Source organism: Delphinus delphis, chromosome 21 (assembly GCF_949987515.2).
Source record: "Delphinus delphis chromosome 21, mDelDel1.2, whole genome shotgun sequence".
NCBI lineage: Eukaryota > Metazoa > Chordata > Mammalia > Artiodactyla > Delphinidae > Delphinus > Delphinus delphis.
Window position 1 is genome coordinate 21,162,862 of NC_082703.1, and position 26,902 is coordinate 21,189,763.

Consider the following 26,902-nt stretch of genomic DNA (forward strand, 5'->3'; position numbering starts at 1 on the left):
GAAATGGAATGCTACACTAAGAAGACAATATAAGGACAACATTAGTTATTTGTTAGTTAGGTACAGGCTGTTTTGCTATAACAAAGAGACCCCGGATACAGTATTTTAAATAAGACAGTTTATTGCTTACACAAATAATCGTCCAAAGATGGGCAGACAGTCCAGCCTGGCAAGACAGCTGAGCTTATAAACTCATTCAGGGATTTATGTATCTTCCATTTTATCTTCCATCTTGTTGCTCTACCATCCCTTAGGGCAGCAATTCTCAAACTTTTTGGTCTCAGAATTGTTTTACATTTTTGAAAATTACTAAGGACTCCAAAGAGCTTTTGTTTGTATATCTCTATCAGCATTTATCATATTCGAAATGAAAACTGAGAAACAAGTTTAATTAACTCATTAATTTCTCATTAACTAAGAAATGTTTAGTTCTTTTAAAAATTACATGATATTAGTTCCCAATTTCCACTATAGTAAATTACCACAAATGTAGAGGCTTAGGACAACACAACATTATTTTCTTATGATTCTGGAAGTCAGACGTCTAAAATCAAGGTCTTGGCAGGGCAGCATTACTTCTTCAGAAAAGAATCCATTTTCTTACCTTTTGCAGCTTCCAGAGGCTGCCTGCATTACTTGGATCATGGCCTCTTCCTCGCCCTTCAAAGATGATCACTCCAGTCTCCAGTTCCTTCAATGCATCTCTTTGTTCTGCTTCTGACACTTCTGCCTCCCTCTTGTAAGGACCTGGTGATTGCATCGTGCCCATCCATTTAACCCCCAACATCTTCCCATCTCAAGATTCTTAACTCAATATCTGCAAAGTCCTTTTGGCCAAATAAAGTAACATATTTATAGATTCTGGCCACTAGGATGTGGCTATCTTTGGGGGGGGGGGCAATTATTCAGCCTACCACAAAAAAATAAAGTTATTAATTTTAACATCAATAACTATATTTTCCAAAACTCAAACTAAACTTGAGCCAGAAGAGTGACATGGTTTTATATTTTGCAAATCTCTTCAGTGACTTGATAACTAGAAGACAGCTGGATTCTCATATCTGCTTCTGCATTCAATCTGTTCTGATGTGTTATTTCGGTTGAAGTATTAGAAGAAAATTCATCTTCACGCAGTCATATATTTGTAAAAAGGAGTATTTTAAATGACTTTTCAGATAATTGTGGATATGCTTATTTCACACTCCACCACAACTTGACAAGTGGTAGTTTTTTAAAGGTTGGTTGTAGTGTAGAATCTGAAGCAATTTTAATGAAGTTTTCGTATCCTGTCACGTGAAAACCCATGTGACACTTAATGATCTTGTAATATCATATCTTCATTATTTGGAAAATACTGATCCACTAGATTGTGCCTATGCTTTGACGATTAGAATATTTTATGATACAATATTTTAAAACATTTATTTATTTTTAAAGTCTTTATTGAATTTGTGACAATATTGCTTCTGTTTTTTATGTTTTGGTTTTTTGCCCGTGAGGCATGTGGAATCTTAGCTCCCCAACCATGGATTGAACCTGCACCCCGTGCACTAGAATGCGAAGTCTTAACCACTGGACCACCAGGGAAGTCCCTAAAAACATTTATTATATCACCACTTATCTCATTAAAAAAGTCTTTAAACCTTGGGAAGCTATTAAGCTCCCGGTGGAAGACACAAGTTTTCCAATTCTAATTTTTTCTTTAAATCTTGAATTTTATCTCTGGCAACAAACACTGCCAGTTGTTTTCCTTGAAGCAACAGGCTTCCTTTGTTCGTTTTCAAGAAAATATCTACCAAGTCCCCAAGTCTGAATAACCACGGTTTGTCTGTCAGTTGCTTCTTCAAGTAAAAATGGCGTGACATTTAAAAATTATAAGTGAATAGTCCAATTCTCAACTCAAACGTTTGCACAAGGGCTTCTCTTCAGGACAAGGGTTATACCTCAGTGTGCACGTGTTATATGCATATTTCTTGGTTCTTTACACATGTTATTAAAAAGCCATTTAACAATATTGAGCATCGTTCCTGCTTCATCAAGGGTATTTTTATATGAACCTGGCATTTTTCTTCTGTGAGCGTGTGGCAGGAAGAATACAAGTGCCACTTGTTTTACTACCACTTTAATTCACACGAAGGCGCTGTCATTTCAACCCGTCATTGCTTTAGCACCATCAGTGCCAATGTCAACTCAGCGAATAAGGCAAAAAAAACCTTAGTATTATTACTGAAATAGTTTAGACAATGCAGACCCACTGAAAATATCTCTGGGATCCCTGGGGGTCTGGGGACAGCAGATTCAGAACAACTGCCTTAGGGCATTATCTTTGCCTGCCTCTGAATCAATGCCACATCCACAATCCAGCTTTCAGGAAGGAAGAGCAGAAGTGGGGGGCAAGTGACTTCTTCTCAGAGAAGTGACGGTGGTGATGCACGTTGCTTCTATTCACATTCCATTAGTGGGGACTTAGTCCCGTGACCAACCTGGGCTGCTGGGGATGATGGGAAATGTGGCCTCCAGCTAAGCAACCTTGTGTTTAGCGAAAACTGGACCACTGTTAACGGGAGAACACCATTGAGGAGACAAGGAAGTTTCTGCTACATGAATCCCATCAAACGTATTGTTCAAGTTGGCATATAATTAGCTTCCTACATATTCATTTTAGCTCATTTCACGTGTATCTTTTAAAAAACATAGTAATTCATTTTAGGGGTTGGGTTTTCCTGACAAACATCCATTAAAATGGTGCAAATATGAGATTGAAAATAGTAATATTAATACAACTGAGGCATTCTTAGCGCTGGGACAAGTTCTGAACAGTGATTCTGGGGTAGAAATGAGAAGATAATAGGGGTAGCGGAGCATAATTTTCTGTAGATGGAACAGGACTGAAATAAATATCAGGATAAGCTTAAGGAAAAAATGAAATGTCTATATATTTGTTTCTTGGCCCATGCCCTCATTCAAGACAGGAGCCTTCACAGTAATGGAAGAAGCGTGAACCTTTACACAAGAGACAGAAAAGAAAGTTCTTTTCTCAGGTTCCACGTTGGAAAATGGTGATAAATAATATCCATCTCATAATAATATTATGAGGGATTAAATGAGATAAGCTGTGTGATATCCTGACCACAGACTACTCAACAAAACCTACAGCAAAACTACGATGCAAATCACCGGGCAAATAAGTAATTTTCCTGGTGAGGAGACAAAGCTAATGGTATTGAATTATCTGGAGTTTTCTAGTTCTGGTGCTGCCCTTCCATGATTGAAGTCAATGCACAAAAGGAGTTAGCATCTTAAATATCCCAAAGAATTAGCTTAAGGAGAGACTTTCCAAGGTTAAAATGTCATGGACCACAGGGTGGACTAATCCCCGATTTGTCTGAAACACATTTATGCTTCTACAGATGTGTTTTCATAGCCTCTTCCCATCTAGGTAAATGGATCTTTTAGATCATATCTGTTAACCCACCCAGCATCTCTCCCCACCAGGGTCGGAGCAGGGATGAGAATCCAGACAGTGGCCAGTTAAGAAAGGAACATGTAAGAAGGGATCTTGCCAAGTGCTCGGGAACACGATCTGGGCTCTGAGAAGATAAATGCTAGTCATTTACTTATCAGAGGTGTGTGTGCTTTTCGAGACAGCTAGGGAGGTCGCCTCGGGCGGCAGAGTTACCTAACAGATCCTTTTCCACCACCACCCCCCCACCCCCACCCCCCGCCAGTGCTCTGCCTTTTGTTAATGTAAACAGAGAAAATATCTACCACCTGTTCAATAATTTCCACACAGTGTGAATCTTTGGGGATAAAGATGAATTTCTTCTCAGTTGCTTGGTTTGTCTGTGAATTGAGCAATGCGAGACTGAACGCTTTGATGATGTAAGAGAAACAGGGTTTTTAATGAACTCGGAGGCAGGGTTTTGAGGCCATTTCCCATTAGGACTCCTGGCAGGGCAGAGCGCAAGGGCAAGGAGAGGGCGCAGATGAAGGCCTGTCATTCCCTGGGAGCAGGGATGCCGAGGACGTGGGGAAGGCGCAGCAGTCCTGGAGCCTCACAGCTGCCAGAAGCGCGCCTCGACATCAAAAGGAAGACGGACCTTGAGGGAGACAAAGCGCTAACCAGACCGTGATGCTTCCGAAAACAAACATGATTAGTCCGTTTTAGCCCTGACAGTCTTCAGGATGAATAAACAAACCAGGCAGTTCATGTAGCCATTCATACTAATCATTAACAACAGGATAAAATGATTGCATCTTGTGTGCTACATTAAAAAAAAAAAAGTCTGCACCAGCTACATGAAAGCTCAAAAATATTTTCTTTCTAAAAGGAAAAAAAAAAAAAAAGCTTACAAGAGAGGGGAAAATGGCTACTCCTTTCGACTTAACACGTGTTGACACGGGACGGAGCACAGACCACACATAAACACTGGCAACCCGAGCTCATCTTTGCAGCCCCTGAATTCACAGAGTGTTCCGATGCAGCAACTACCACCAACCACTGCTGAGAACCCCTGGGGAATCCACGTGTGCTGGCAGCTCGGCACACTCAGGATGGTTGGAATACTGGGTAATAAGAGGACATTCCGCACTTACAGCTTTAGCCATTGAGCCTTTCTTTAAAATCCTGACGTGTGCCGCAGTAGTCAAAGGAGAGCTGATATTGTCTAAGTCGCGGGTGCAATAATGATATTGTTCATTATTCCACAATTCAGTAAATAAAAGTAAACAGATTGTAAAATCAGAGTTTCTGAAAGCAGAAGTGGGGAATCAGAGCATATTAGGAAAGCATAAATAATTTAGAAGTGGTTATTATATTTTTCTGCAAAGTTTTAAGGGAGGGTCATATTTCATAATAATTACAGATCTCAATGTTGATTTATCTTTTTCTAGCATCACCTTTTCTCCTTCTGCTTTATTTGGAGAATACATGTAGCCTGTCTGAAAACATCACAACTAAATGGAGGATCCTCCCCCTCTGCCCAGGTTGAAAAATTTCAAACTCTTTTTTCCATTGTTTGCTTTAAAAAGAACTCTCATTCAGATAGAAAACTAAAGATTATGATTCAAAAACAATTCTAAACCTTCCAGACACACATTGATTTGTAGCAATTATCTTTGGGTTTTTTTTCTCCTAAACAGTTATATTCTCTGGAAATGTGAGTCCTACAATTTCTTTCCATTCTTCTTCTCACAGGTGTTCATTTCTCTGATTAGACATCAAAATGCTTATTTTGTTCAGCCCATTGCTGTCAGATTATTGGTACTCAGGAGATTGTTATTCACAAGTCTGCAGAGAGAGTACTTCATTTTTACCATACCTGAAATGGAAATCACCTAGTTTAAATGAAATTTTCATCAAGATTAGTGATTCAGTCAACATGTAATTATTTTGGATTTCAAAACTTTTTTCTTTTCTTTGGAAATGCATTACAATCTGTAACCACCATATGAAAATTTGTGAAGCAGTTGAAATCACAGTCAGACATCTCACTTCCTAGAGATAGCCAAAGGAGTCCACACTATTTCTGCGTCTCCCTGACGCCTTATAGGAAAGCTCCACCAAGTTTAGGTCTATAGACTTTCCCATTGCTACACCCCCACCTGGAATATAGTAAGCACCCAATTAGTGTTGGCCATTACTATTATAATTATAATGATTAAAATCCAGATACTATCCCATTTCTTTCAGGCCCAAAGCTAGGAAGCTTGCTGTCTTAGCCAGCTTGGGCTTCCATAACAAAATACTGTAGACTGAAGGGCTTAAACAACAGACATTTATTTCTTATGGTTCTGGAGGCTGAGAAGTCCAAGATCAAAGTGCTGGCAGATTCAGTTCCTGCCAAGGATCCCTTTTCTGGCTTGTAGATGGCCACCTTCTCACTGTGTCCTCACAAGGTGGGAAGAGAGAGCAAGAGGAAGGAGGTTCTCTGGTGTCTCTTCTTATAAGGGCACTATTCCCATCGTGAAGGCCCCACCCTCATGACCTCATCTAAACCTAATTACCTTCCAAAGGCTCCATCTCCAAACAGCTTCACATTGGGGGTTAGGCCATATTCATAGCTGAAGCTTCACACTCAGCTTCACATGAATGGGGGGGTGGCCATAATTCAGTTAATAGCATTCACCTCCTGACCCCCTAAATTCATATCTTTCTCATATGCAAAATACATTTATTCTATCTCAACAGCCCCAAAAGCCTCAACTTAACCAGCATCAATTCTAAAGTCTAAGGTCCACGATCTCATTTAAATATCATCTGAATCACCTATGGGTGAATCCTGAAATATGACTGATCCTGAGGCAAAATTCCTCTCCAGCTGTGAACCTGTAAAACCGGATGTGCTTCCAAAATACAATGACGGGCTGGGCATAGGATAGACGTTCCCATTCCCAAAGTGGGAAACAGGAACAATCCAAAACTTAGCAAATTCCATTACCTCTTAAGGCTCAAGAATAATCCCCTTTGGTTCCATGCTTTACTCTCTGGGCCCACTGCAGTGGCAGTGTCACCCCCATAATGACACTGAGGCAGCTTGGGATGAGGTGCCTTGTTCCCTGGGCTCCAGGGGGCCTGTTCCCATGTCTCTCTGAGAGGGCCCCTACCCTGAGGCGCTGGGCAGGGCAACCTGACCACTAATCTGATAGTCAATATCCAGGCTGACATGTAGCATTTTGTACCATATTCTTATTCTCTTTAAAGTATTATAGTCTCTGTTCTATCTCTAATGCCCTGAACTTAAACAGTGAACTTCAATTTCACCTATAAGTAGAAGCCACACTTTGGCAAATGTTCCAAATGTCAGGGAGTATTCAGAAAGGGCAAATGGTAGTGACCCACCGTGATCTTTAGGTTTCATGCAGCATTTGGTAGCCCTCTGTTCGTTAAAGATGTGCAAATGTCTGCCTCAAAGCACTGCTCAGTCATAAGAGACGAAACTTATCTCTTTTGGTTCTCCTGGCCTGGAACATCTGACTGCTACATGCTTTAAATTCTCTACCTGACGGTGTCTATACCCCGGGATAACATTCCTCTCTCAGGCAGCAGGCATCAAACCTTTTTAATCCCTTTCTTTGACACACACCATACACCTCATGAATAATTAAGTAATGACTCACGATTGGCCAGTGTTCCTTCACTTTCTTACTTTGCAGACTTCAAAGGACTTTCGTATAGGTAGAAGGTGAGGCTGGTGGTAAAAATCAACCTAAATTATGTTCTTCCTCAATATACGTTTTTGCTAAGGAGAATTTCATTCTTCCGCCATAATGAGAGAAAGCCAAATCTTCAGCTTCAAAGCTTTCAAGTCTTGAACAAATCCCTGCTCGCTTCAACCCATAGTTCTGAATTCCACCCGCAACTACTCACTCCTCTGAGGCAGTATGTGTGCAGTTACTTAAACCGTCACTAACCAAAGCGGAATCCCCCTACGGAGCAAAACTGTGCAAGTGGAGACCAGATTTTCCAAGCTTAAAACTCGTGATCTGGACAGCAGCAGTGCAGCGTATGAGTGTGTAAGGTCGTGGACTCAGGGCAGTATAGGATAAAATCTGCAGTGCATGCTCTCTACTAAATATTTTGTTCAATGGCTTGGTTTTCATGGCAAAAGGCTAAATGAAAGTAGTCATTAGAACAAGACCTCAGCACATCAATTCCCTTAAAAAAAGTCAAGTGAAATACTGAATTGGATCCAATTACAGTGGATACTAAAACAAAGCACACTTCAGAAATATGCTGCAAGCATTCAATTAGTACTAATTATGATATATTTGGCCTTCAGGAGGTCATGTTTGCTATTTATTTTATGAGACTTTTGGATTTGATTTAACTTCTCTGTTTAGTTACTTTAATCCATTGTTCTTAGTAAGAGAAAAAAATGTGTTCAGTGCCCACGAATAGGATTAAATTAACTTTCCTGCAAATCTATGTTGGCCTTGGGCCCCTGGGTCACACGTCGGTAGGGATCCCTAAAGGGACTGACGTTGGCACTTGGTTGCCAGGGAACTGTTCTTGGATTCCACCAAAGGCACAGCACATAATCTGGCACCTTCTTAGGCAAGTTTAAGATTAACACAGGCCTCGTGCACATCCCTCAAGAGTAAACAATTATTACCTTCCCAGTAGGATTGTCATGCCGAGTAAATGTCACGCAGATTAAATGAGTTCGTTCATAGACAGTGCTTAGAACAGTGCCGGGCACCTGGGATGCATTCAGCCAATGAGAGTGATTATTTGGTTAATATTGTTGTTGCTGCTGTCATTGCCTCAACCCATGAAAGGACAATTAGGAGAATAAATCTTTATATATCTTTGGCACTTGCCGAAACTGATGAGGTCCTGTATGGCATGGGCACACCCAAGGGGAAGGCACTTAAACAGAATACTTGATATTTTTACAATCGACTTCATGTGGAGGTCTCAGAGGAAAACTTTCATAACACAATATATATGATTGCATAAATGTAGCACATACAGAGGTCACTGTGTCGGAATCAAAACAAACTTTTCTCTGTTTCAGGGCTGGTGGTGTTTTTAGTTCTGAATGAGTGTGTGGCCAAAGCAGATAAAGGAAGTTGTAGAGAAGAACGGAAGATGGGGAGTAAGAAAACAGATGTAAATCTGAGGAAGAAGGAATTTACATAACTTGTGGTCTTTTTGACAGTACAGAGCTGGGCATATCACATTCCATTCATTCACCATTCATTCTGAATTTGCCGAGAAAATCATGCCTAAATTCTAAACTCAATGCCACTATTCTCCCAAAATAACTCCATTCATCAAAGCACATAGTCCAATGTTACTAAATCTATATTCAGTCATTTCATTAGTCAGGGGATCCCATTTTCCCACCCACTCTTTCCCAACACCCAAATACAAAATAACTTTTCCATACCAGCATATGGGCGAACCTTCCATTTCATAATCAGGCTTCATGAATGACACTTGAGTATCTCTGATTCCCTTTGACTTTAAAATTCAAGTTAAATTATACATTGCTGAGTTCAGAGTGTTTCTAGGAACCACAGTTTAATAGCAGCAGAGAACTGACACGCTGGGCTTAAGGGGTGATGGAGTGGGAATAGTGAGGGGGTAATGGGAGAATAAAAAAATCATAGTAAGGAACTTCCCTGGAGGTCCAGTGGTTAAGACCCTGTGCTTCCACTGCAGGGGGCATGGGTTCCACCACTGATCGGGGAGCTAAGATCCTGCATGCCGTTCAGCACAGCCAAAAAAAAAAAAAAAAAAAATCATAGTAAAGGCTAGGGGCCCATAGACAAGTTTGTAATCTTCCAAGGTGTTCAAACATTAGACCTGAACAGGAGTGAACAGGTGCTGAGGTATAAAACCAGGATTAAATTAAGGCTTTGTATAATATAGAGAGTCTTCTTTGGTCGTCAGTTCTCTAGGGATGAAATGGGCAGAAGAGGCATCAATCAGTTCTATTACTTCCTCAGGGAGAGGGCAGCTGTGTCCAGAGGGCAGATTTGCGGTAATCAGTCCACAAGAGTCAACAGAAATAAGGGCTTCTGAACACGTTTCCTTCAACAAAGTCCCATGAGCCAATCCCACAGCCCTGCTGTGTGGGTGACTAATAGGAAGTGAGGAATTGATTCTCTCTGCCCTGGTGCAGTGTAAACCCAGGCTTGGAAAGGACAGGCGGGGCTTGCTGCAGCTTGTGCTTCTAGAATCAGTTCATAAGAACAAAGGATTTACTTAGATGTCTTTTTCCCCCCTTCACTGTACTAAATTCCTCATTAACTAAAGCAAACTGCATTTAGCCACCCACAAATGTTGGAACTGCGTGGCAGATTGTCCAACATTAGTATATGTGTCATGAGGAAGTTCTTTTGTCAATACATTTTAGAGACCCAATTAACATCCATGCAATGTTCAATCAATATTCTGGTACTAATCCCAAGAATACCTTTGGTTTCTAATAGCTTCAGACTTTCATCATCTATAAAAATTTTTCATCCCTATAAAAATTTAGTATCAGTGTGTTGGAGAAGGAAATTGATTTACATGTAAATAAGTGAATTCAAGTCGTAGGTATTTGTATGTTACTTCCTTCAAAGCAGAAAATAAAAATAAATGATACACATCTAAAAACACCCATGTAGTAAAGAAGAGCATACCCCAACCTACAGAATCAGGGGTGATCCAGAACCAGAAGATGACTACCACTTCTGATTCCATCCCACAAAAAAGAAGATGTGGAACAAGAGGCCTGGCAAGGCCTAAGGGCAGAGAGTAGGGCCTTTGAAAGACAGAGGGTGAACCTTTGATGAACGGATTGAATCTGCACTAGGAAGAAGTACCAGTTAACGAGCAACAAGACCTTAAACTCAAATTTCTAACCTCAGTGAGATCTAACTGTCGATAGTTACTATATCTTCAGTTTTACATGTTAATAAACTGGGAGTCGGGAGGTAGAGTGATTTACTTAAAGTCACATAGATGGTAAGTACAGGAAATGAGATCTGAGCTTAGGCCTGACTGTCTGAAAAAGTCATATTCTTTCCAACATACCACGTTACTGAACGTAAGATGTGGCTTCTCTGGTGATTAAATTCAGCTTCCTTTATGTTGCAGACATTCCATTTATATATTCTTCAGCCCATATTTTATGATATTCAATAAGTTTAGTAAATTTGCACATGGATTGCAAGGGAAGTTTTTTTAATTGACTGTTGTAAATAAAAGGGTCTGTAGTGCTTATCTTGTTTGCTCACCAACTATAAATAGAGCTTCATTGATTTGCAAAAATTTTTTGCGAATGTAATGCCATGTTCTAGAAAGAATATGAAAATATGATTATTTTTTGTTTTTCCGCCTTGTCGTCTTTATCCCTATTCCTAAGTGTTCTTCCAGAAGAGCACCAGGTGAGGGTTAGAATCATGATTATAAGTCAACCACAGGAATATCTTTCATGACACTTTAGCTGAGTTAGCCATGGTTTCTTGACACCCTTCTCTCTGCAACTCCAAGTGTGGAGCTGAGCTGGGACAGGAAGGGCACCAAAGGACTGCCAGGTTCTTGAGATGAGGAAGCAGACAGCCTCCTTTTCAAGCACTGAGCTTTCAGAGCCTTGGTGACGGGATTAGCGAATTTGAAGCTTAGCAACGCAGCTCTTTTTTTTAAACACTATGCCCATCTGTTGGCCTCATGCGTGGGCAGCTGCACTAGGGCCTGAGTATCAACATTCTAATGTCAAGGGGTTGTGAAATTTTGCTATTATGACAAGAAGTCTTCAGGGCCATAATTAACAGAGTAGGGAATTTCAACCCAAATATTATAACTTCTTTAAAACTATGCTCATCTGCTAGCCTTATGTTCTCAGTTGAGCTTGAGTCCTGAAAGCTGCAGAAAAAAAAAATCATAAAACATAATTGTTTTCAAAAAGTTTTTTTTAGGGTATCTGGGTGGTGAGGAAGGAGGGCTGGGCATTGTTCACAATTAACAAAGGAAGTAAGAGGAACTATTATCATTGGACTTCTAGTCTGCTTTTCCATTTTTCCAGGTAGAAGCAGGGTTATAGGTTTGGAGAGCACTGGTTTAATGGGATACAATTAGCAAAGTTTATATTTTTGTTGTTGCTGTTGCCTCTTCTTCCCTTTCTCCCCCTCACCCCATTCCTTTCCAGCCTTCCCCAAAATTTGCAAAGCAACTTTATTTTCCTTATGTAATGTAGTAATGTGGATAAGCTTTACACCGATACTTCTTGTGGCCAAGGTGAGAGAAAGTACCAATAAAATGTCAAAAGTACAGAATCTATGTTACATGGCTATCCTTCTGGTCTTTTTTTTTCCGCAATATCTGTAAATCTAGGTTTTGGGGATTTTTTTCCCATAATTGAGATCATAGTGAAAGAATTTATTAAGCACCTATGCAAGGAACTGAGGATATAAAGATGAATAAGACATAGTCTCAGTCCTAGTGGTGAACCACACAAGAGTTAAATAGACCATTTCAGCCCAGGGTGACAACGCTACAGTTAAGGAAGGCCCAGAGTACCACAAATGACAGAGCTACTGAGCCCAGGGTAAACAACTCAGGGAAGACTTCCTAGAAGAGGTGTCACCTGAACTGAAGGATGAGGAGTTGGTTAGGTAACAAAGGGTCAAGAGCGTATTCTAGGTCGAAGGGACAAGTTGATCATAGGGTAACAGGTAACTGACAGCTGTTCTGAATTGCTGGAACAGAAAATGCTACGTTGGAGATTCTAAGACTCAGTAGAGGCCAGGTTAGGGAGAACCTAGAAAGCTGTGCTAAAGAGCTTAGATTTTATCCTTTAGAAAACATAAGCACGTTAGCATGGCATTGAGTTGCCATTTAGCTAGATGGTGCAGGAAGCAGTGTGAAGTTTGGATTTGAGAGAACACACCAGAGTCTGGAAGACCAGTCAGGAGACTAGAATTAGTTCAGTGGAGTGAAGACAAAGAGAAGAGAATGAAATCCAAACTATTTGGTGGCTAGGTTAAAACTGGACATGATTGTTGATTCCATGTAGGAATTGCAAGAGAGTTATCTAGATTACCACCATGAATGAGGTGATAATGATCTAATTAATTTAGGTAAAATAGGACAAAGAGTTTGTCTTAATGCAGAGAGGGGAGGCAAAAGCTAGTTCAGTTTTCTACATTTCCTATTTAAAGTATAATACATGCATGGCCAGTGGAAATGCAGCTTAAGTGCAGAAAGAGGGATAGAGATGCAAATGTAGAATATATCTGCGTATAAGTGAAAACCTTGAGAATGGAAGAAATGATCCAAAAAGAGTGTGTACATGAAGTGAGAAGAGTTGCAGACAATGAACCCTAGACCTCATGCCCCAGCGGCCTCCACAGTGTCAAATACTGTGGTCAACATGGTGAAGGGACTCACTAAACACCTGTTTAGCCGTAAATCAAGATGTACCTACACTCAAATACAATAGATGACGTATGCATCAACCTTTCCTGAAAGGTTATTCCCAGTGTATTGACTGACTGCATAAGTCATCCATTCATTCATCAAATCTTTATTAAGCTCTCCAAGGCAGGTAACAGTTTAAGACACTGTGAGCGGGGGCATGAATGTAACAGCTGTTAGGATATTGAAATATTTCAGTACCAGATGATATAGAACAGTGGTTCTCAGCCTCCCAGGAGACATTTGACAATATCTGGAGACGTTTCTAGTTGTCATAACTAAGGGGGCAGTGATAATGGAACCCAGTGAGTAGAAGCTAGAGATACACCTGAGTATCCTACAATGCGAAGGACAGGTCCCAATGACAAAGAATTATTGGTCCCAAAACGCCAGTAGTGCCAAGGTTGAGACACCCTGGTATTTATATATAGTCACTGTCATGAGCCCCCAGGAGCTTCCTCATCCCTTCTCTGCCTCTCTCCTGGTTTGTCCCCTTCTTCCTCCCTTCTCAGGATCCAGCAGCTAAAGGGTTAATATCTGGCCCCAAAGGGGCCTGCAGGACTTTGTTCAACTTTATGGCTCCTGTCTGTTCTGATTGGCCAGTGCCCTAGCCTTATCAGTTGTTAAATATTTGGAATGTTTTATGAATATTTATAAAATATGGTCTCTCTTGTCGATAAGTTTACCTGAATCATCTCAATGATGATATTAACTGAAATTACTTCCTTTAAGAAAGATCATGCCTTTTACTAAATATTATGTAGCACCTGAAAAATGAAGAATTGATACAATAAGCCCTTTGTGAAGGGTTGGAAAATATAAATTAGTGGTACATGATGGTACAAGACAGAGATAATAACACACTTATTGATAATATAAAGGAAAATCTGGACAAACTCTGAGAAGTTTAAAAGGAAACAACCTGAACTTAAATTGTTTATTCCAAAGCATATGAAGGTATAAAGATTTATATATAGCAGGTGATAATAGGAAAGAAATTTTCCTTAAACTGTTGTTAAGCCAAAAATTTTCTACCCTTAAACTTTTATTTAAATTTTATTAAATGTATAGTACAAATACTATTTGGCTATGCTGTACATTTGAAAAACTTTAATATAAACACTTTTAAAAATGAAATATCTCAAGGAGATCACATAGCAAAGGAAGTTTGTTTTGAATATGTTGTTGCTTTCAGAACATCTTCACATATTGACATGGTTAGTTACTAAAGATAAACATAAAATATTAATCAGCCACCTACAGTGTTGCTTTCTGTTCATTGCTACTGGGAATTAAATAATTGAATTATGTTTATTAAAATGCACTATAAATTAGAAAAAAAGTTTTGTAAAGACATAATTTTCATGGTCATATAATTTAAAACAGGGCAGCATGACTTTTAATTTACCTATCCTCATATTTCCCCTTCATTTCACCAGAACATTCAGACCTAAAGAGGTAGCATTAACATGAAAGTTTTCCCCAGTGATGTCGGAGATTTTTAGCCAAGAGTGTTGCCTCCAAAGTACACTTCTATTTCTTTCATTACATTATTTTTAGCAGGAGGACACTATCCCCTCACAAGACTAGGTTTGTCCGTTTTCCACGTAAAATTAAAGCCAGTGTTTACATGAAAGTGTCATCAAGAATTGATACTAAAAATTAAATGAGGTAACATAATCAAAGTGCTTTGAAAAGTATAAAGTGAAAAAACAGGTATCTTTACTCTCATTGTCACAGTGGATATCAAATCTTTAGAACAACACGGATCTAGTTTTGCACAAGCAAATCCACAAAGAACCAAATATCTATTGCCCTTAAAATAGTAACCTGATTTATCGCCACCTGAAATCTCACATGCTCAAATGGCCTTAACCACAGCTACTTTTTTTCCTAAAGGAACATGTCTTCATGTTAGCTTTAATTCAATATTTACTCGCTGAGTACCTCGATTATATGCAAGGTTCCGTTATGTAGCATAAGTAGTGGCATTTTGAACTTTCTCATGGATGCCAGAATGTTGATTACAGGGCCAAAATACCGTTGGTGTGGTCTAACAGGGCAATGACCCTGGAAATCAGGTAGGTAACAGGCTCTATTCCAGGGAACCTAGACAGGAACTGACCCTAATCTCATCCAGGTAGTTTTTGAACCACACTAAAGATTCAAATTCATTCAGAACAAAGAGGTCCATAGTGAATGCTCACTAAATACTTATTAGATGAATACATTTTGTCTTTTAAAATTTAGAGACCTTTTGTTTATTTTACAAGACATCTTAGACATAATATATACTATCGATTCTTTAATTCTCTTGAAATTTTAGGAAACTTACTTTCACACATGTACACACACAAATCCAGTTGGAAAGGAGCCTATTTTACAGAAATACCATTGTATTTTAAAAATGATAGTTTGTATTGAGATGCAAAATTTTTATAATTGTTAGACATATCAAACTTCTCTCATATTTCAGAGTTTCCTATGATTGCAAATGTCTAAATCCATGGAGCCTCAACTACTAATAGTAAATACCAGCACACATAGGAAAACTCAGTGACTGGATATTTCTATGAGAATGAAAATTGGGTCACACCTGAACTTTCACTGTTCAACAACTATCGAGAATTGACTTCATCAGATTATTTATTGTCTGCTCTCAGTTTCTGCAACTGTCAATGTGTGAATAATAAAACTTCCTATGCCATAAGGTTGTTATTAGGAATAAATGAAATTGTGCAGGCAAAGGAATGAGAACATTTTTTAAATTCAGAGACAAATAGAATTTTACAGCTGGAAGGACCTCAGACACCTATTCTTTTTTCTGTTTAGAAATGAAAAAATTGAACCTCAGAGGGAGTAACTCGAAGAAAGTCACACGGCTTGCCATTGAAAGATCCAGAATCAAAACCTGGTCTCAGGATATCCAGCTCAGTGCTATTTCCATAGCACCTTATGAGCTGAACTAACTGGGAAATAATTAATAGTAAATGTTGTGTCATAAAACCATGAAGTTCTACCCTCAAGCTAGCCACTCATCAAAAAACGTATCTTATTTTGGTTTGTAATGCAAGCCCTCAACAGTGACTAATTTGATTTATTTTCTGAATTAGTTACCATAGGTGCTTTGCAAAATGCTTTTCCACAAGCTTTTTCATGGAAATACAAGCTAAATATTAATACCCATTAATCTTTTTCTTAGATCAGAGAAGGAATTTTAATAGAACTACCAGCTATAACATCAAGCAGGTACTCCTGCATCCTGAGTTCTTCTGCACTGTCTGCTTATCATCGAGATTGTGAACTCTTGAGCATAATCCACTAACCAACGCTGAGAGTGCAGCCACTGGGGGTGGGAAAGCAACTGGGAACAGTGGGGGTTGAGATGGCGGAAGGGTTGGGGGGAAGGGTTGTTCCAGCCTCTCTACACTTACCCCTCCTTCATTCCAAGGTCCTCTCTACCTAAATGATTCCCAAAGCTGGCTGATTCATCAGAACCCATTGGGAGGTTGTGTGTTTGTTTAAGAAGAAGTTGGTCATGTATTTTCATTTTCTAACCTTCTACTATAGATTTTCAAACATACACAAAGGTAACGATAACAGTACAATGAAAGCCACGTATTCCCACCCAACTTCAACAAGCAGGCAACATTTTGTCCCTGCTTTCTCATCTAATCATCCCCACTTTTTCACCCTCTTCTGGATTTGTAAAAGCAAATCCCGGTCATCACATGGTTTCACCCATAAATACTTCAGTATATCTAACAGATAAGGACTTTAAAAGAAAAAACATAGTCACAATGACATTATCACACTTGACAAAATTCGCAACAAATCTGTAATACCATCTAACACCCAGTTTATGTTCAATTTTACCAGATTTTCTGTAAAATGCATTTCAGAGTTGGTTTGTTTGAATCACAATCCAAACAAGATCCTAGAACTGTATTTCGCTGACATGTTTTCCAAGCCCTGTTTAAACATTTACTGTTTTTGTGCCTCACTCTCAGTTTTTCTATGCCATTTGCTGAAAAATGGGTTCTTTTGTCTTTTGAGATTTCCTTATTCTGAGTTTGGCAGATTGCATCCTCAAGGTATCAATTTCTATGTTCTTCTGTCCCTCATATTTCCTGTGAACTCGTAGATCAACCTGAATTAGATTCAGGTTCAATTTTCGAGGCATGAGTACTTCACAGTAGGTACTTAGTGTCTGGTTGCCTGTTCCACTTTTAGTGATAATATTGATCAATGGGTTCTGGCAACCTCAGGCTGCTCCATTCCAGTTAAAGTTTTCCCCTTAACTTTTTATCTAACGGTTTTTGTTTTTTTTAATCTAATGGTTTTAAGAGCCTCTGTTTATCACTGCCCAGACACACTATTTCATTAAAGTTTGCAAAAAGCAAATTCTCAAATTCTGTCCTTCCTTCTGCATTTTATTTATTTATTTTCAGTTCATTGAGATATAATTGACATACAACACTGTCTACCCTTAAAATGTGCTACATAATGACTTGACCTACACATATTATGAAATAATCACCACAATCAGTTTAGTTAACATGCATTTCCTCATAGAGTTACAAAAAAGATTTTTTTTCCTTGTGACGAGAACTTTTAGGATCTACTCTCTAAGCAGCTCTTAAATGTACCATATAGCCGTGTTAACTATAGTCGCCACGCTGGACGTGGCATCCCTGGGCCTTATTGGTCTTATAACTGGAAGTTTGTCCTTTGACCCCTTCACCCAAATTCCCCAGCCTCCACCCCTGCCTCTGGCAGCCACAATTCACTTTCGGACCACCACTATTCATCCACGAATTTTTATTCTATAGAGTCCTTGTGTGGCCACCCATTGCACTCATTATTCTTTTTGCCCCTGAAATTGTCATGGTTTTGAGCGATAGGTGCTCTCCAATTGGCACGTGTGTCCTTTTGACACAACCCAAGATTGGCAGCCGCCTTACTTTCTGGCACAGCAAGAGGCCTCAGACCATGTTCTATGTTGCCTGTACTGCAGACTTGGTGCAGCGGCCCCAGTTATGTGCCTCCCAGGATTTGCTTGGCTACAGTTTCTGGCTTAGTGCTATTGAAGACCCTGCAAGAAGGCCAGACTGGCACCAAGCACAGACACAGAGAGACTTCAGTGAAGAAAGGCTCATTACGCTGCATCACCACCTCGGGGTGGAGGCCAGCCGCTGTAGCGCCCTCCCTCGCTGGGCTCCCTGCACAGGTGCTCCCTGCCCTCTGAGCCACCGCTGGCACGACCCCCGGGCACCTCACCTCACGCCTCAGACTGCACGTGTCCACCATCCCACCTGGACTTCTGAGGTCATCCCTAAAGGGCAGCTGCTCAGCTAGTGAGCCTCCAGGCTGCGGGCTGCAGACAGAGCCGCCAGAGCTTGCCTCTGCCCACCAGTGCGCTCCACGCGCAGGGCCTCTGTTACCCAGGCTGCCTGACGGGCCTCAGTGAGAGAGCCGGCAACCCAGGCCGACTCTGACCAATGAGAGACGGAAGCAGGGAAGGGGCCGGCAGATTCTTTACCCTACCTTATCGCTGACACGGTTCCAAGAGGCAATGGCTCCGTGTAGCCTCTCAGAAGAAACCCCTCACGCCCAGGCAACCGGCTGTATTTCCCAGTAGAATGGCAGCAACTGGTGATACTCTGTCTTGTATTTGCTTTTTTCCTTTTCTGCTTCTCTTCCCTTTTATCTTCATTCTTGCTTCCCTGGGTTACAACACACACACACACACACACACACACACACACCAATAAAAAGTTAGCATTTAAGTTTTAATCATAAAAATATATTAATATTTTAATAAACATTAATTTTCAAGAACACACAGATATTCTTTAAAAGAAAACCTACAAAAGGTCATCACTACCACAATTTCAGTTTGAAAGACACCAGTTTCAAAGTCAGCATCCTCCCAACCTTTGCATTTGCATACCCTACACCTTGAATAGAAGAGCTAACAATATTTTTAACAGAAGGCTCACACTCCCAGGGAACCCTAATACGCTTAGCATAGCTACAAGATAACCTTCTATACACGCAAACTTCTAAATGAAGCTCAACGTCCAGGGCTCAGTAGGGTAACACTATAATTGGGCTGCTCTCCTTTTAAGGGACCCACCTAATTTTATAAATCAATTTATATACAATGTTCCTAATTTATTTATTGGTTTGCTGTGTTTTTAGCACTTGCTGACTGCTTTATAAGATAGACATAACGGACAATATCCCGCAGTGAGCAGCAAATTTACAAGAGAAACTCTCAGCTGGTGGGGCTTTGGGGGGGCTGCGGTCTCATGAAGATAACAGTAACTGTAGAAAGATTTTAAATAAATGAATGAATGAATAAATAAATAGATTCTCTGCCTCATATGTGGAAACTCCAGATTTACTAGGATGTGAGGCGAGGCCTGGAAAATTGTGCTTTTCGAAAGCTCTCCAGATTATTCCGATGTGCTGTAGAGGTTTTGAAACAACACTATATTTTCGCCTTCCTCCTGAAGGGAAAGGAAGGAAGTGGGTAAAGTTTTGAGACAATTACACCCACCCTCAATTATCCTCTTTTCTTGTCTCCAGTAAACAAAACAAAACAAAAAAAAATAAGAGGAAATTGGGCTTTGTGTGTAACCTCTGAAAGCCTATCCAAGCATTTTTACTGAATTCAAATCAAATCGAATTTTCCAGCCAAGTAAGTGAATCCGCATTCAGGAAAAAGGAAATACCTGGTATGCATGCTTACTGACACTACACGGCTTGATATCTGTGTCCATGTTTAAAATATAAGACTGAACCACAAATATTTTGAGCCACTTATTTCTGTTGTTTTGTTCTTTGAACCTGTGAGAATCTCAAAATGCCAGCTTCACTCATCGGCCACACACCTAAAGCTGCTGGACCCCATGAGTTGTCAAAACCCATTACTAATGGAAGCTCCTTCCTTTAAAAGATAGGCTTTATTGTGTTGTGATCTACTCCAAGCATAAAGGAAAGTATACAGACTAGTACTTCTGTGTCCCCATCATCTGGCTTTGTCCAATCTTGACATCTATTCCTCATTCCATGAAGAAACAAAACTTTACAGATACAGGTTCTTCATTCCTCACCATAATCATTCTTTTCACTCCCCTCTGACAGGTAACCACTCTTCTGAATTTAGAATTTATTATTTCATTCATATTTTAACAATTTCACTATGTATATGTCCATAAGTAATACAGGAGAGTATTTGGCATTTTCTAAAATTTATGTAAATTGCATTAGACTGCAGGTAGCCTGCTGCAGTATTTTTACCCTCATCATTGTTTTTAAGATTTATTTATTGACATAGACGACATTTGTTCACTCAATTTAACTGTTATATTTTATCCCACTATCTGAAGATTCCACAATTTATTCATTCAATCTTTTTAATGAATATTTAGATCATTTCCAAATATTTAGATCATTTTCAAATATTTAGATCGTTACTATTTAAATAATGTCACAGTGAACGGATATGCATTAGTCAGCTTTTGCTGGGATAACAAACAACCCCCAAATCTCAAAGGCTTACAGCACACAACAATTTTCTCTCAGTGGGACTGTGGTTTGGCTACAGCTCTATTCTAAGACTGGAGCATGAGAGAGCAGAGGGAAAAACAGTGGGGGGTCTGTATTGCCTTGAGCATTATGCATTTCCTTTCCTGCTCTTCCAGCCAAAGCAAGAACAGCATCATGTCACCTGGGGACTTGTTAGACATGCAGATTCTCAGGCCTCAACCCAGATCTACTGAATCCAACACTCTGAGGGTAGGGTCCAGCTCTTAGCGGTTCCGACACCTGATAAAGTTTGAGATCCACCAGCACAGAAGAATAACGGGTTTACAGCAATAAACATCCCAGGATAAGTAAAGGGAGGACACAGGTGCTTCTTAGGCTAGGTAATTGGATATTTCTTAAACAATGGGTTTCTTTTACATTACAGAGGTAGATTATAAAGTACTGCAAATTGTATAAACTGAGGAACATGAAGAGAAACCACGAGATGCTACACTATTTATTGACATATTTATAAATAATCCTGACTGATGTAATAACTGAATATATTGCTGTTAATTTACTGGAAGATTCTACTTTGATTCATGTTTTTGTTTTATTATCACTGGCCTTTGTGCGATCCCATTTTGTGAGGAAGTTCTTTGGGTCAGAGTACTACAACATTGGTCTCTAAATAAATACTTCTATCCGAGTTCATTTTCTGGCTAATTTGCATCCAAATGGCCCCATCTGAAACACTGATAATGGGGCTAAAGATAGTTTAAAGACCCAAATCTTTGGAAGAAAGCTTATTAGAGTTCGGCTCAAAGAGTTGTATTATGCTAGGAGATCGAATTTCCTATATAACAATTTTTTAATATATGCCTTTTAAAGATATAAAGCAGACTTTTAGATTATTGCTCAAATAAATAGAATTTGAATATGTTTTACCTCAGTTAATAGATAAATATATTTTTTAAAAGGGGGAAAGTTGAAACCTATACTTTAGGACTTGCTAAGTTTCAGACTTTGTTAGATTCTTATACAGGTTATTTCAATAACCTATTGGGGAAATATTATTATGTACATTTTTAGATAAGAAAACTCAGGCTCTGAGCTCTTAAGAAATTTGTCCCTCATCAAAAATAGCAGCCTTATCTAGGTCTGTCTGGCTGCAAACCCCATGAGCTTTTCATTGTATCACTTGTATGCTTCAGCAAAACAATCTTTCCATAAACTTTCTACACGTGAATACTGGGTAGATGCATTGAAAAAGAAGTCTCTGCACGTGCAAAGGGGGCATATCTGCGCCTAAAGTAAAGTCAACTGGCAGGTAATTTCATAGAATGCATGAAACATTCACCACATTTTAAAGTGGGTATTTCAAATTAGCTTTCTACATTCGACTATGTAATCTCATCCCAAAATGAATTAGTGCCGCATGCCAAGATAATGGTCAGAGTGGCATGATTAGCTGGGAAAAAGCTGCTTCATGAACACAGCAAGTATTTGTGGTCGCTGTCCTGGAGGCCGTGCCTGCTTTCTTCCTTCTCAAGAAGCGTCAGGATCTGAGTCACTGCGTCCTAGGTATGCAGCCTGTGTGGGGCAGCAAAGTAAAGGTGATACTCAGTGGTCTAAACACTCTGATATTAATAAGACTTTTGCTCCTCTTTGAAACCTTCTCAGAGCTAGATGTGAAGCTGCTTAACCTTTACAGAATCAAGATTTAAAATAGAATGCAATATCAAATAGAAGTTGCCTATATAGTAGAATTCAAAAGCTAACTTTTTAATCCATCTCTGAAGAACATTAAACTTAAAAAAGAAAGAATTTAGTGCATCCTGAAGATTTTCAGAAATGGGTTGACTCGAATTGGTAAAATCTACTGAAAAGTTAGCCCTCTTCACAGAATCACTTATTGTATTTAAAACACGCACTAAAATAAAACCACTATTCATAAATAACTATTCAACTGGAAGTATCTGGACTTAAAGGGAATCCAGAATATATTCCCATTGCTAAACCTGTTCAAAATACATATACACAGTCTAAAGGCAAATTATGTATAATTTTACTTCACCAGGACATCTCAGAATTAGCACATTTCTAGGGAAATGGATGTTTAGCTATCTATCCTATATTTCAGACAAAATTTAGAGGCTTATCTCTTTGTTGCCTCTTCAGAGTGAATATAAACAGAGCAGAGATGACCGAGTACAAGTTCAAAAAAGGAAAACCCAAAAAACAGAGGTATAAACCAGTTATTTAGGCTTCTGTAGTCAAAGTATTCAACTCATTTCCAGAACCTTTCATTTCATATCCAAGCAAATATGATACCAGGGAGTCAGTGCTAAATGAAGCACGTGTAAATGCATTTAATGGCTGACTATTTAATCAAAGCGCACTTTACCTCAGAGAGTCATTAAGAGACTTGATAAAGGAGGCTTTCCAAAAAAAAAAAAAATCAAGAAATGTTAAAAGTGAACAAATAGTAATTTTTATTAAACTAAAGACTAAGCAATGAGTTTTTGATAAGTGCTATGTTCTGTGCAATAAGCATTAAATATTGAAGCCTAAGAAGACCTTAATTCCTGGGAGCTGACCAGGTGGTAGTGGTAGCAGTCTTGGAATATAATGCTATAAATAATTTACGAGGTCATGACAAAGCTGTAGTTTTTCATAGGATCATTTTTAGTCCTTATCTGCGATGTAGAGAATTTTAGAGAACCGTTCCTTGAGCTCTAACATTCTCCCAAACACGGTTACGTCATCCACTTGCAACGTTGGCTTATCAGGTCTCAACAAAGCACTGAAAGTAGTAGAAGTAGCTGAGATCCTCTCAAGGACCCCCTCAAACAGTAAATCCTGCTGGAAGATAACTAGCATTTCTCTGCCCACTGTCACAGAGTTAGGTTTGGTAACCAATCCACAAAATTAACATAGTAAACCCTATTTCCCCAGTAACCTACCAAATTCTTTCTTGGACTCAAGCTACTAGACCCTGGTCTACCTTTGCCCTGTTACTGCAACTAGAGTAATTATCACACGCTGAAATTGTTTCTTCCTTTTTTGTTTTTTTCTCTCACTACCAAATTTAGAAAGGGTATGGCTTGTAGAGTTAGATGATGATCACAAACAAAAATTTCTTCAATAGGATCACTCAGTTCATTAATCTCCAATAAAGGAATCTATTTAGGGCATTGTTGATATAGCCTTGAGTCACTTAACGTAATGGTATAATGACCCCCTGAGACTGGCCCCACATTAAATTCATCTAGAGGAAAATTTTCCCCCCTACTTTTTAAGCTTCCCTCCTAAATTCTTCCACTCTGCAGTGTGGGAGAATTCCATAAGTCTCAGTCATCTTAACTCAGATTGGGCTATGTCCTAAACAAGATTTCAGAAAATGAGACAAGAACTTGAAATGTGTGTTACCTGTCTCTGGTACCATCACCTCTCCCTCAACTTGCATTTGCAGTTAGGGCTGCTAAATAAAAGACATGGATTGGAAGATGCCTAATACCTTTCACTTGCCTCTCTACCCTTTTACACTCTGCTCTATGCCCCAGAGATGGAATTGTGGGGATGGCGTCAAGGCCTCCCTTGCTCTCTTGTTCTCATTGGGTGCTCAGGTGGAAGATAGAGGGAGGGAGGCTACTGAGGTCAGGACATTTATTCTCCCGTTTCCCTCCCTGTACATTTACCTTGGACTGGCTGTGTTCTTCACTGACATGTAGTGGTCTCAAGGTGGTCAAACCTGACTCTTTCTTTCTGGGTTCTAATAACCCCTTCCTTCCTCCCTTCAGGCTGTGTTTTATTACAAAGCTATAGTAGTCGAAACAGTATGGCACTACCATAAAAACAGACACATAGGCCAACAGAAGAGAATAGAGAGCCCAGAAATAAACCCAAGGATATAGGGTCAACTAATTTTCAACAAGAGCACCAGGCATACACGATAGACAAAAGAGAGTCTCTCCAATAAATGGTGCTGTGAAAACTAGATAAACACATACAAAGAAAGAAATTGAACCCTTACCTTACGCTAAATACAAAAATCAACTCAAAATGGAGTAAAGTCTTAAACATAAGTTCTTACTAAAACAGGTAAAACTCCTAGAAGAAAACACAGGGAAAAGTTCCTTGACATTGATCAGGGCAATGATTTTTTTGGCTATGACACCAAAAGCATAGGCAACAAAAGTGAAAATGAACAAGGACTATATCAAACTAAAAAGCTTCTGCTCATCAAGGGAAATAATCAACAAAATGAAAAGGCAACCTACAGAATAGGAGAAAATATTTGCAAGCTGTATATCTGATAAGGGGTTAATACCTAAGGCATATAAGGAACTCATAAAACTCAATAGCATAATAATAATAATAATCTGATGAAAAAAATGGACAGAGGACTTGAACAGACATTTTTTCCCAAAGAAGACATACAGATGGCCAACAGATGAAAATATGCTCAGCACCACTAATCATCAGGGAAATGCAAATCAAAACTGCAATGAAATATCACCTCACACTTGTTAGGAGCGCTATTACCAAAAAGACAAAAGATAACAAATGCTGAAGAGGGTGTGGAGAAAAGGGAATCCGTGTGCACTGTTGGTGGGAATGTAAATTGGTACAGTCATTATGAAAAACAGTATGGAGGTTGCTCAAAAAATTAAAAATAGAATGACCATATGATCCAGTCATCCTTCTTCTGGGTATATATTCAAGGGAAATGAAATCAGTACCTTAGCTATGTTCATTACAGCATTATTCACCATAGCCAGGGTATGAAAACAAATTCAGCAGATAAAGAAATTGTGGTACATATAATGGAATATTACTCAGCCTTTAGCAAGAAAGAGACCCTGCCATTTGTAATGGATGAACCTGGAGGACATTATGGTAAGCAAAATAAGCCTGGCACAGAAAGTAAAATACTGCATGATCTCACTTGTATGTGGAGTCTAGAAAAGTCAAAATTATGGAAGCAGAGAATAGAATGATGGCTCTCAGGAGTGGGGAGGTGGGGGAAATGGGGAGATATTTGTCAAAGGAGATAAAGGTCAAAGTTTCAGTTATGTAGGATGAATAAGTTCTAGAGAACTTATGTACAGCATGGTGTCTACAGCGAATAATACTGTAATACTGGAAATTTGCTAAGAACCTAGATCCTGGGAGGTGCTCTCACCAGACACAAGAAAAGATAATTACTCTGTGAAGACATGGAGATGTTAATTAGCTTGATCGTAGTAATCATTTTACTACATATATGTATATCAAAGCATCACGTTATACACCTTAAGGAGCTAAAATTTTTATTTGGAGCATAAATATGATCTTCAAGATGCTGCATTGTGAGTTCCTTTTGCTAACGGTTCTCATGCTTTAACACATACAGAATCACCTGAAGGGCTTCTTGAAACAGGTTACTCCGCCCACCTCCAGAGTTTTGGACTCAGTAGGCCTTGGGTGGGTGATCTTTGCATTTCTAACAAGTTCCCAGGTAAGGCTGGAGCTGCTGGTCTGAGACGGCACTTTGAGAATCACTGCTCTATACTGACACCTTTGTTTACAGGGAATATAGGCAAGTAGTGTAGGGTAATAGCTGCCAGGAAACCACGCCTAGGATTGCCAACAGCTGGTTTGAGAGAGATAATTAATAGGCCTGCTTGTATCAGTTAGGGTCCCAGCTGGAAACAGATGGCACGCTTAAAATAGGATAATTCCCCACAGCCAAGAAGCGACTGTGCAAACCTTATTAGGCCCTGGGGTTTTGCAGTGAAGACCTAAGCCTACATGTACAAGATTGAACTCTGCCCACATTCACACACACTCATTTAGAACAGCTGACACAAGCTCAGGTTGCACACTAGTGTTGAGGCCCGGGGAGGTATCCTAGTGTACACTCTGAAACTTCGATTTTTTTTTTTTCTCTAAGAGCACCTGGCTGCCTTGCCGTGCTCATCCCACTAAGTCATCCTTACTCAAAGCATGACTCTCAGGACTTTAAGTATCTGGGAAAGCTTTGGTGATGCATCAGACTTTCATCAGAGCAGTCTTATCTCCCTTCCTCTCATCTATGGCCCATTTCCCTTTTGCCTGCTATAACAGCTATTCTCACTTCCACATCTATGCAGAGGGTTATTTTATTTCTTTCTATTCCTGTGTGTGAGGTTATATCCATTCTTGCTACCCTCCATCTCTTCAGATACCTGTCGCAAGGATATTCAACAGACAGGCTGACAGCTTGAGGTTATGGGTGATCTCTGCGTAGCCCTAATTATTATAGCATTCTTTTTACTTTTAGTTTTGTTTTGATATTAAATATTTTTAATAGTAGTATATTAAAAAAGAACTTCTGTAACATATTTTTAATTAATAAGCACGAATGAATACAACCAACTAGGGACCAATTCCCCATCTCAGGACCAGAATATTCTTGTACCAGCATAC

At 39.4% G+C, this 26,902-nt stretch overlaps 1 long non-coding RNA gene across 1 annotated transcript in view; it reads right to left on the bottom strand.

The window, feature by feature from the left end:
- LOC138413934 (uncharacterized) overlaps positions 1-26,902 on the bottom strand; it is a 112,090-nt gene that overhangs the window by 72,361 nt on the left and 12,827 nt on the right. Inside the window, exon 2 of the long non-coding RNA XR_011246332.1 lies at positions 18,461-18,639. This is a non-coding gene — a long non-coding RNA (uncharacterized lncRNA). The remainder of the gene's footprint in view (positions 1-18,460; positions 18,640-26,902) is intronic.